This window comes from Hemicordylus capensis, chromosome 2, assembly GCF_027244095.1.
Source record: "Hemicordylus capensis ecotype Gifberg chromosome 2, rHemCap1.1.pri, whole genome shotgun sequence".
NCBI lineage: Eukaryota > Metazoa > Chordata > Lepidosauria > Squamata > Cordylidae > Hemicordylus > Hemicordylus capensis.
In genome coordinates, this window is record NC_069658.1 from 312583041 (window position 1) to 312594106 (window position 11066).

Consider the following 11066-nt stretch of genomic DNA (forward strand, 5'->3'; position numbering starts at 1 on the left):
TCTCACTGTGAACTGAAGGTTGATTATGTCGTGTCCACTCTGAGAAATTTTAATATAAAGTTGCAGCAGGAGAAATTTGAAAGCGATGGCACTCTGGCACATTTCAGCAGGCAAAGTAATTCCAGCATTAGCAAGCAAAGTAGCCTCAGTGACTCATCAGCATATAATTCAAAGAGCGGGAAACTCAGAGGGCACAGACCTGGTCACCATGGCAATGAAGTAAACACAGGGATGAGTCATGGCGACAAACAAAGAGGGGAGGAGGAGAAGCACAGACAAGGTGCCTTATCTGAAAGGGAGAGCAATGCCAAAAGCTACATTACCTTAAAAGAGCCAACAAAGGGTCACACTTTCATCCTGGACTCAGGTGCATCCCAGAATATAATCTGTGATCACAATCTATTTATCGAACTCAATAAAAGCCACAAATCTGTTGTGACCTTAGCAGATTCAAGGAAGCTAAGCGTGGCTGGCAAGGGGACAGCAAAGATACTTTGTGGCTCTGCTGCTGAAGCTTATGAGGTTAAGATAACTGATGCACTTTTCGTGCCAGAGATGCAGGTCAACTTGATTTCAATTAGGCATGGACTCAAGAAGGGGTGTAAAGCAATTTTTGAAAATGAAGCATGCTACATCTCTAAAGGTGATGAGTTAATCATGACTGCCCACATGTGGGATGATGGCCTTTTTGAAGTAGACTGTGCTACTGCACAAGCAAACGTGGCAAGTAGTTGCCAACACAAAAATTGTGATTTCTTATGGCACAGAAAATTGGGCCACCAAAGCCTAAACTTTGAAACTGACTCCCAAATGAGGGAACTAACCGAGAAATCAGTGCCAGATTCAGAAGGGGCTGGACAACCAGAACCCAAACTGAGGCACTCACAGAGGCATAACGAAGGGGTTCCACCTAACAGACTCTCACTCATGGCTAAAGGAGGAGAGATGCAAGAACCCACTACATGGCAAAATATAGAAAGGTTGCCGCCTGATGAAGCTGAGAAGTGGAGAAAAGCAGCAACGGAAGAAATTGATTCCTTGCACAAAAATGAGACTTGGAGACTTCTGGAACTACCCGCTGGAAGAAAGACTGTGGGATGCAAATGGGTCTTCAAAGTCAAGCAGGATGCAGAAGGGGATGTACAGCGCTACAAAGCCAGACTAGTAGCCAAAGGATACTCCCAAATCTATGGTCAGGACTATGATGAGACTTTTGCACCAGTCGTGAAACACACATCAATTAGAACATTGTTCAGTGTGGCAGCAGCCAAAGGGATGTAAGTTGAACACTTGGCTATAAAGACTGCCTTCCTACATGGGGAAATCGAGGAAGACATCTACATGCAACAACCACCAGGCTTTGAGGAACCTGGAAAGAAGGGGCTAGTGTGCAAACTGCAAAAGAGCATCTATGGCTTAAAGCAGGCAGCCAGAGCATGGAATGAGAAACTGAATCAATTACTACTTGAGGAGTTCACGCAAGGAAAAGCTGACCCCTGCCTATATTCTAGACTCAGAGACAATAGGTGGACTTACATTCTGACTTACGTTGATGATTTGATTCTTGCACACGAGGAAAGGCAAGACTCTTTTTCACCCTCTCCAGTTCTATAATGTCCTTTTTGAGGTATGGTGACCAGAACCACATGCAGTACTCCAAATGTGGCCACACCACAGATTTGTAAGAGCATTATAATATTAGCATTTTTATTTTCAGTCCCATTCCTAATGATTCCAAGCATGGAATTGACCTTTTTCACAGCTGCTACAGATTGTGTCAACACTTTCAATGAGCTGTCCAGCACATCCCCAAGATCTTTCTCAGTCACTGGCAGCTAGACCCCTTCAGTGTATATGTGAAATGGGCGGGGGGGGGGGGGTGTTGACCTGATATGCATCATTTTACATTTGTTAATATTGAATTGCATTTGACTTTTTTTCCCCCCATTTACCCAGTTTTGAGAGATCCCTTTGGAGCTCCTCACAATCTCTTTTGGATTTCACTACCCTAAATACCTTAGTGTCATCTGCAAATCTGGCCACATCACTACTTACCCAACTTCTAGATCTTTTATGAACAAGTTAAAGAGCACTATCTCAGTACCTATCCCTGGGACCCCACTTCTTACTTCCCCCTGTTTAGAGAACTGCCCATTAATTCCTACCCTCTGTTTCCTGTCCTTCAACCAGTTACCAATCCACACATGAACTGCCCCCCTGTCGCATGACTGCTAAGTTTTCTCAAGCGTCTTTGATGAGGAAATCCATAGAAAGCTTTTTGAAAGTCTAAGTATACTATGTCAACTGGATCATCTTTATCCACATGCCTGTGTTGACACTCTCAAAGAATTCCTCACTCAAAAGGTTGGTGAGGCAAGATTTATTTTTGCAGAAAACATGCTGGTTCTCCTTCAGCAGGGCCTGCTCTTCTATATGCTTAACAATTTTCTCTTTGAGAATGCTTTCATAAATTTGCTGGGAACAGATGTTAAGCTAACTGGCCTGTAATTTCCCAGATTCCCCCCTGGATCCCTTTTTGAAAATCAGTGCTACACTATGGTCTACTGGAACTTTACAGCAATAGAACTTCAAATGTTGGGGTCTGGTTTGAAATCTTCCAGGAATAATTCTTGAAAACATGGAATCATTTTTGAAGAATCAAATATGATTAACTCTGAATCCCCTCCAGTTCTCATTGGGCATATACATCTCACAAAAGAGCCTGATCAAGAGTTAGCTCCCTAAGGGCTTGATGTATTAAATCTAATGTTAACATATGCTGTTTGCAGTTAAATACCCAGGTGTTCTGGTGATCAGATTTCAACTGTTCCAAAATAAACATTTCTTGGGAATCCTGTCCTCCTCCATGTTAAGGAGTTTAAAACAATACTTGAACATGGCATTACTAAATTATACTATCTGAAGCCGCACAGAACATCTGTGCACTAGGACCTTGTTGCTCTCCTTGCCCCCACCCCCGCCACAGCCCCTGCTTTATTGCTCAGTGTCAGCCACCCCGCCCACCCCCTCCCCCTGTCCGTAACAGCTCCTGTTTATGTAATAGAAACTATATACCAAGTCTATTACTTGCTCGTTTACTTACCCAAGTCAGCAGTCTTCTGCATGAGCTATGTGGGTTCTGTAAAACACAACTCAGAGATACAGAATGTAGTTTTTGTTTCTACAAGTTTTGCCAAGCAGTAGGTAACTAATTCTTGATAAGATTCCCACCCTTTTCTGGCAGGGCCTCAATGTCTTTAACCCTGCATGGCAGACAAAATTTGAACAGATGCGGGTTTTCCTGTCATAGTAATGCAGTGCAGGGGAAAGCTGCATCTGTTGAATGTCTTCTGTTGTTAATAAGTCCTAAGCACCAGCTCCCTGCCAGGAGAAAGTGGTGACCTGCCAGGAGAAGGTGGTGATTTGATTTAACTTAATTTAATTTAATTCTTACATTTATATCCCGTTCTTCCTACAAAGAGCCCAGAGCAGTGTACTACATACTTAAGTTTCTCCTCACAACAACCCTGTGAAGTAGGTTAGCCTGAGAGAGAAGTGACTGGCCCAGAGTCACCCAGCTAGTATCATGGCTGAATGGGGATTTGAACTCGGGTCTCCCTGGTCCTAGACTAGCACTCTAACCACTACACCATCCCTTCTCCATATCTGATTTCCAGCAAGGTTTTATGCTCTTCTTAAGTTATCTATAAATAATGGCTGACTTTTTCTGCAGACCTACAGTGGATGAAGCATTACAGGAATATAAAGAGTATGGAAAGTAGCTGCATTTCTTCATTCTTCTGCAGGCCAGCAACAGTAGAAGGCATTTTGCTGCTCTCTCCTCCCTCCGAAAGGACTATTCCCTTGCTGGATGGTGTCATTGAGAGTTACACAGCCTTCGGGGACATACTCCTGCAATAGAATAGTCCTTGAGGAGGGAGGAAAGCAGGGGAGTACCATCCATTAGGCAAGGGGAGACAGTTATCTCCTGGCCCACTGCCTCAAAGGGCCCCCCAGAGGCTAGTCATGCACACCTGTCCCCCACGGCTGCGGTGGCCACCTAATTGCAGCTAGCCGCCTGGGTGGGTCATGCAATGGCTGGTGGCCTCGGTGAAGTGAGGGCAGCAATGGGGGGGGGGCTTTCCCTTCAAGGCAAGACCTGAGCAGCTGTGCCTGTGCGCCCTCTCTCTTCCGGTCCGGGTGGTGGTGGCCCCGGGTGGGGGCCTGCCTTGGCTGGTACTGGGACAATTTCCAGGGTGCCCCAGCCTGTTGTGCCCCCGCCTGCACCTGTTTGCCCCCACCTGCCGCCAGCTCTTTCTCCCCTCTCCGACCCTCTCCCGCACAGCCAGGGCTCCTCCTCCTTCTCTCCAGCTCTGGCCGCAAACCTCATCCAAAATCTCACACTAGAGTCCAAAGTCCCCTCTCATAAGAATTCCATAACTGCTGGTGGAGGTGGATGGCGGAGCGGAAGGGCGGTAGTGCAGCGCAGCCATCACCGGAACAAAAGCCACCATCGGACAGAGCAGCAGCCAGGATTGTAGACAGCAGATCTCACAGCAGAGAGTGCCACTGGGAAAAGAGAGTGTGGTACTGTAGCCCCCTAACTCCGTTTTCTCAATTTTCACAATACCTTTCAGGGAAGTTATTTCTTTGTGATGCATCTGAAGTGTTATTAATCATAATTCTAAAACTGTTGCATTGATAGACATATTAACTTTTGTCAGTGGTAGATAACGCCAGTTTATGAATAAATGTGCAACCAGATTTATCTCCCAGATGTCCTATATAGCCAGCATCTCTGCCCCCCCCCGCCCCATCCCCACAGTGAGAAGCAGTCCCTTTCCATGGCACCAGGAAGAGTGGAGGAGGCTGAGTGAAATGCTGGCAGAGGTTGGTACCGCTTATGCTCTCTCCATTAATTTTGCTCTCATTAACTATCCACCACAGTATAGAAATGTAATAAATAAATGCCATTATCCAGCAAGACCTTTCCAAATATACATGCAGGAAGTTGGGAGGCACACAGTGTGTGTGCCTGAGCCTGTGCATATCCTTCTCATTGAGCAGACTCCTTTCCATCCCTCTAAGTGCTGTTTAAGCTCACTAAAGTCCAGAGAGTTGGACTCAGACATAGGAAATGTGTGTGCCAACTACCATTCACCGAGGGCAAGTCACAAATCTGTCAAACTTCATTCCCCAGCTGCATAAATGTGGCCCAACCCAGCCTTGCTAGACCATTGGAAGTATTTGTCCATGGCAAATGCTGGAAGCATGGACAGCAAGCAGGTGGTGCTTCTGCGTGCATCAGCATGGGGACTAATCCCCGAGGTGTGCTCTCAGGACACTGTGCATAAGTACAGTGACGCTGGTTTCTTTTTTAAGAGCATCTGAAGAGGGCTGTAGGTGCTGTATAAGTGTTGTATAAATTAGTAATAGTCAGCTTCTTTGCCCTTGTGGGTGGACAATCCAGAGAGAGGAGTTGGGTCACCTGCCCCTGTTCTCCATGCATGCATATGAGTATCTCTAAAGAGTCCTCGTGTGTACATGCATTGGGCTCTCTCCACATGTCTGGGAATACTGCTTTTTCAGGTTTCCTGATTGCTCAAGGAGAGCCTGCTGTGTATACAGTTATGCATGCAATTCTGTGCAATGGCCCGCTCGCTGTTATGCATATAGTCACTTGGTGTTCTGGTCATTACGTGTTGACTGCATTTGTGAAGCAGGCTGATAATGCTTCTTGGGTGATGAGTGGGGATCTCAGTATGCTAATAAAACAGCACAAAGAGCCTTGCAAGATAGGCGCCCCGTCACACACATTTGGTGGATACAGAGCTGAGGCCAGATCAGCATTCTCTCTAATTTTTTCCATCTGTGTACGGTATGATTTTTGTTCTAGGCAGCAATGTGATAATACTATTTCCACCATACTAATATTGAAGTATTATCACTTGCCTTGTTTGTATTATACTTTATAATAAAATAGAGTAGAATTGTAAAATACACTTCTTTTTCCTTCCATATTTATGGTGCTTAGTCATTAATTACTAGTTTCAGTGTTAATAAGCTGAAGAAGAGGAGGAGGAGAAAGGTGGGAGTCGGGGTGGGGGAGATTAAAAAAAATTAAAATTAAAATGGGGTGGGGTGGGGTGGGGGCAGCCACCTTTTTCTTTGTCCCAGTGGGCCCCCCGTGTACTGAGCCACCTTTTTCTTTGTCCCAGTGCCCCCCCTGTGTAATTTTTTCTGCACCTAGTAGAAGGTGAAGGAGAGGAAGACAGTGAGGGGCCCATTTTAAAGTCTCGTCTCTGGGCCCACTCCAACCTTGGTGTGCCCCTGGAGGAAAGACCCACAAAAATAGACCCCCACCCGCACCCTTCCACTGTTGCTGGGCTGCGGAAGGGGCACAGCTAGTTCCTTCCAAACTCTTTATATCCCCACAGAGCTCCTTCCATGGTTGTAGCAGTCTGGGGAATATCAGCCAATACTGTATTTACCCAAATACAAAATGACTCTGAATTTAAGATGAGCCCTTCAACAAATAAAGGTTAAATACAGGTCATACCCCTATTTATCCAAAAGAAAAATGACTCTGAATTTAAGATGACATCCTGATTTCTCTCATCAAAGAACTTGGAAAAAACCTAGGCTTGGATTTAGGTAAATACAGAAGCTTGCTATCTACCTTGCTATCTCATAAAGTTGCTTTGCCTAGTTAAGTATTTCAATAATGGAGGCAGGAAAGGGTTGTGATACGGTTTTGTGTTTTTTTAAAGAATGTTATAGTATTTGCTGCATCAGATATCAATGGAACCACATGAAGACTTGTTAAAGCCAGCCATAAATTTCTGTGCCAACTATTTTATGAAAAAAGGATTCCTAAAATGATGTCAAAAGTGAAAATATACCCAAGTAAGGTAAAGGTAAAGTTGTGTCCTCGAGCTGGTGTTGACTCCTGGCAACAGAGCCATGTGGTTTTCTGACAGAGCCATGTGGTTTTCTTTGGTAGAATACAGGAAGGGTTTACCATTGCCTTCTCCCACTAAGTGTGAGATGATGCCTTTCAGCACCTTCGTACAGTATATCTCTGCTGCCCAATATAGGTGTTTACCATATTCTGGGAAACATACCAGCAAGGATTTGAACCTGCAACCTCTTGCTCGCTAGGCAAGTCATTTTTCCGCTGCATCATTAGGTGGCTGTAAGATGAATCAAATATCACAATAGGTGATATTTTGTGATTAGTGATCATGTAACCTGACCAGGAAATTCTGCAGTATGTTTGCACCCAATAGTAACACCTATTCAAGTTCTCAGTTCTGTCTAAGCTATAAGAAAAACATACAAGTTAAACATTCCACAATATCATGCCGAGTTTCATAATCTGAATGCTTGGATCTGGACAAAACACAATTTTAATTTGTTAATCTTAATTATTATTTTTATATTAGGTTTTCTTTTCTTTTCTTTTTTTTTTTTTTTTGGTAATAGCTCTTAATCTTTGTATCCCAAAAATTGGCATCATGGATTTTCAAAAATGCTGCAATTGATAAATTGGGTACATTTAAAAAAAAACACCAGTCCTTTGTTGCACTTGGAATTTGGATACAGGCACTGTGGGGCAAATTTTCTCTTCCAACAGAGACTAGGTAGAAGTCACTGGATTTGTGTTCCTTTGGACTACATGTTCAAAGATGCAACTGCTGCATGTTTTGTGGAAGAGCACCTTTGCTTTTAACAGGAAGTTAGCTTTCTGCTGTAGGGTTGCCTTACAACTTCATTCCTTGTGCTGCACACTAAAGACTCTACAGGACTACTTACAAACAAACATAGGCAATATTGTACATTTCTTGTATGGATATAGGTAAAACATGTTGGCATATATAAGCTAATGGTTTCATGCCAGAGTACTCAGATGTGCCTCTGACAAATGGAACAATGCTGACGTGCTTTGGGTGTTCCACAGGTTCTGTGTGTCACCTCTGATCTTTTCAATGTGACAAGGACTTCACGCTGTCAGAATGGCCCACCCCTAGCTTTTCAATTCCCTTTATCAGTATGAAGTAGCTTAAATGAATGCACAGATAAAAATAAAGCTTTTCTTTAAAGTTGTTTATACAAAGTACAAAGTACTCCTATTTATTGATTTTTATAGTCTGCTTATGGCTAGTGAATGGGAAATATGTGCTTTGACAATCTGGCAAAACAAACTTTAAAACTTCACTGTGATGAATTTGAGGTGAATTGTCTTCATTGGGAGACTGATATGAATTTCCAGAATGTTTTTGGCTGTGATTGCAAAAAATTCCTATCCCCACTCCCAACTTCCTCCAATTGTTACTGGAGAAAGGTCATCTATCTAATGACTACAAACAGTTCAGCTGAGAAGCCCAAGACCAATTTAGAAATATGTGCAGGTGGAAACAGACTATATAGGAGCTGATGTTCTGCACTACTAATTTCAATGACTCAAACAATTCGATAAGATTAACTCCCTCTTGGTAAACAAATCTCTCCCACCCCCCACTAGCAAATTATTTAATTCATCCCCCCACCAACAACCACTGTCTTTTCTGGCAGCCTTATTTTTGCCCATTGACTGGTAAGAAACTTGTAAAAATATGGGACCAACAAAGGAGGAATAAATTCTCCCTCAGGGCTATTTTTTGTATTTTCACAAAGATAAAACATATGTATCTTCATCAGTTTGGTTGCCATGGAGATGATTATGCTGACCCAGATGATTGCAGCTTCAGAGGATGAATAAGCTGTGGAGAAGATGGTGTACTCTAAAGAAACAGATATCTAATTCTCACTTTTCTGTATATAGGAAGGTAACTATATGGGAAATAACATAATAAAACTGCCATGCCCTGAAGAGGAAAGGGGTTTTATGCTGGATAAAAATGTGTTCCTTTTGAGTCAGAAAGAGCGTGTTTTGTGTATGCCATGGTACTCCATGTCTTTTAACTTTTTAACTAAATGTAAAAAACAAAAAGGACTCACTTTCCAGAGTAGTTGTACCAGGAATGTAAGCAGCAATATACGGATATACAGCAGGATGGTGACTTCTTAAAGGTTCTTAAAGTACATTAATATTGAGAAATACCTATGCTGCATCTCATCCTGCAAATAATATGCACTAGAATGGGAAGACTTTGGGTCTTAATATATTATTTTCTACATTTACTGTTTTGGTGAAGAAAGAACAAAAAGGCAAAATAAGAGAGTAATCGAGCTACTGTATAAGTAACTGCATAGCCAAAGACATTGGAAGAATGATAGCACAGGGACTTGGAACTCCATGAACTTGGTCCATGAAAGGACTTCTTACACATTACTTTTCTACGTATTAAGATGCTTTACTGTGCTTTCTAAACTCTGAGTGTACCATATTTATCTTTGTAAACATGGAAAGACGTTTAGACAACATTTATTAGGATTGGCAGCTTCCTGTCAAGTGTATTATTTGTGGTAAACCTAGATTTGCTACCAGATAATGTGTGAAATTACCCTAAATTAAAAAGGACAGGTCAGATTGGGTCTCTTCAATAAATGTCACAGAAAGGTATTCAGCCTGAGGAAACTTTTTGCCCTGGGTTGGTGTTAAGAACCTGTCCTGTTCATCTAAGACTGTTTTGTTCCTCCTTTTACCCAGGGTATTTACAGGGTTTGACAAATATTCTGAGCTTTACCACAGACCTTCATCCATAACTGCCAATGTGTCCTGCAGATATTTAACGTTTGGATGGGTTCGATTAGGACAGCAATGAATGCACCACTGAGAGACCTTAAAGGCCAAGTTGAAGACAGATCATCCTGGAAAGAATCTATGTGGTCGCTAAGAGTCAACACCGACCTGACGGCACTTAATCAATTATCAATCAATCTTCACTGGGATTGCTCAGGAAACTGGCTGTAGGTCTGTTACCTCCACTTTCTTGGTGAAGAGTCTTCCTAGTCTCCCACAGTACCCACTCTTCTTCAGATAATTAATGTTGCAAGGACATTTTGGACAGATATATTACCAGAACATAAGAACAGCCCTGCTGAATCAAGCCCAAGGACCATCTAGTCCAGCATCCTGTTTCAAACAGTGGCCCACCAGATGCCACTGGAAGCCTACAGGCAGGAGTTGAGGGCATGCCTTCTCTCCTGCTGTTACTCCCCTGCAACTGGTATTCAGAGGCATTCTGCCTCTGAGGCTGGAGGTGGCCTATAGCCCTCTGACTAGTAGCCAATGATAGACCTCTCCTCCATGAAGTTATCCAAACTGCTCTTAAAGCCATCCAGCTTGTTGGCTGTCACCACATCTTGTGGCAGAGAATTACACAAGTGGATTATATGTTGTGTGAAAATTTACTTCCATTGGTTGGTCCTAAATTTTGTGGCAATCAATTTCATGGGATGACCCCTGATTCTAGTGTTATGTGAGAGGGAGAAGAATTTCTCTCTATTCACCTTTTTTACACCATGCATGATTTTATAGACCTCTATCATGTCTCCTCACAGTCATCTTTTTTCTAAACTAAAGAGCCCCAGGTGTTGTAGCCTTGCCTCATAAGTTTGCTGCATGCTAAATTTAGAGCAATGTAATGACCAACATTTAGAGCAATGAATCATTTGTGGAAGGATGTTGAGTTAGTGCAAAACTGTTGCTCTGGAGCTTGTGCTTCAAACTAGTGTTGTGCTACCACAACAGTTGCACAGTTGTGCTACCACAACAAACTAGTGTTGTGCTGCACAACTGCAGCATGCCTTATTTGTTTTAGTGGAGACATCCGCACAAGAGCACTGTAGCATAATTCTGCAAATCCCCACTCTTTAGCACAACTGAACTAATTTCTTTCACTAGCACAATTTGCTCACACCAGCAATGGTTTATGACACTGAATGCCAGCCATAGTGTTTACTGGTAAATACACCCAATGGCAAAATCAACACATTGTTGGTTATATTATCAATCTGTGTTGTATTTATTTTTATTTGAAATAAATAAAAGATTTTTAAAAACCCAATATAGCTATTTTTAAAAAAAAACACCACAAAAACATAATTCTAACTTCTATTCT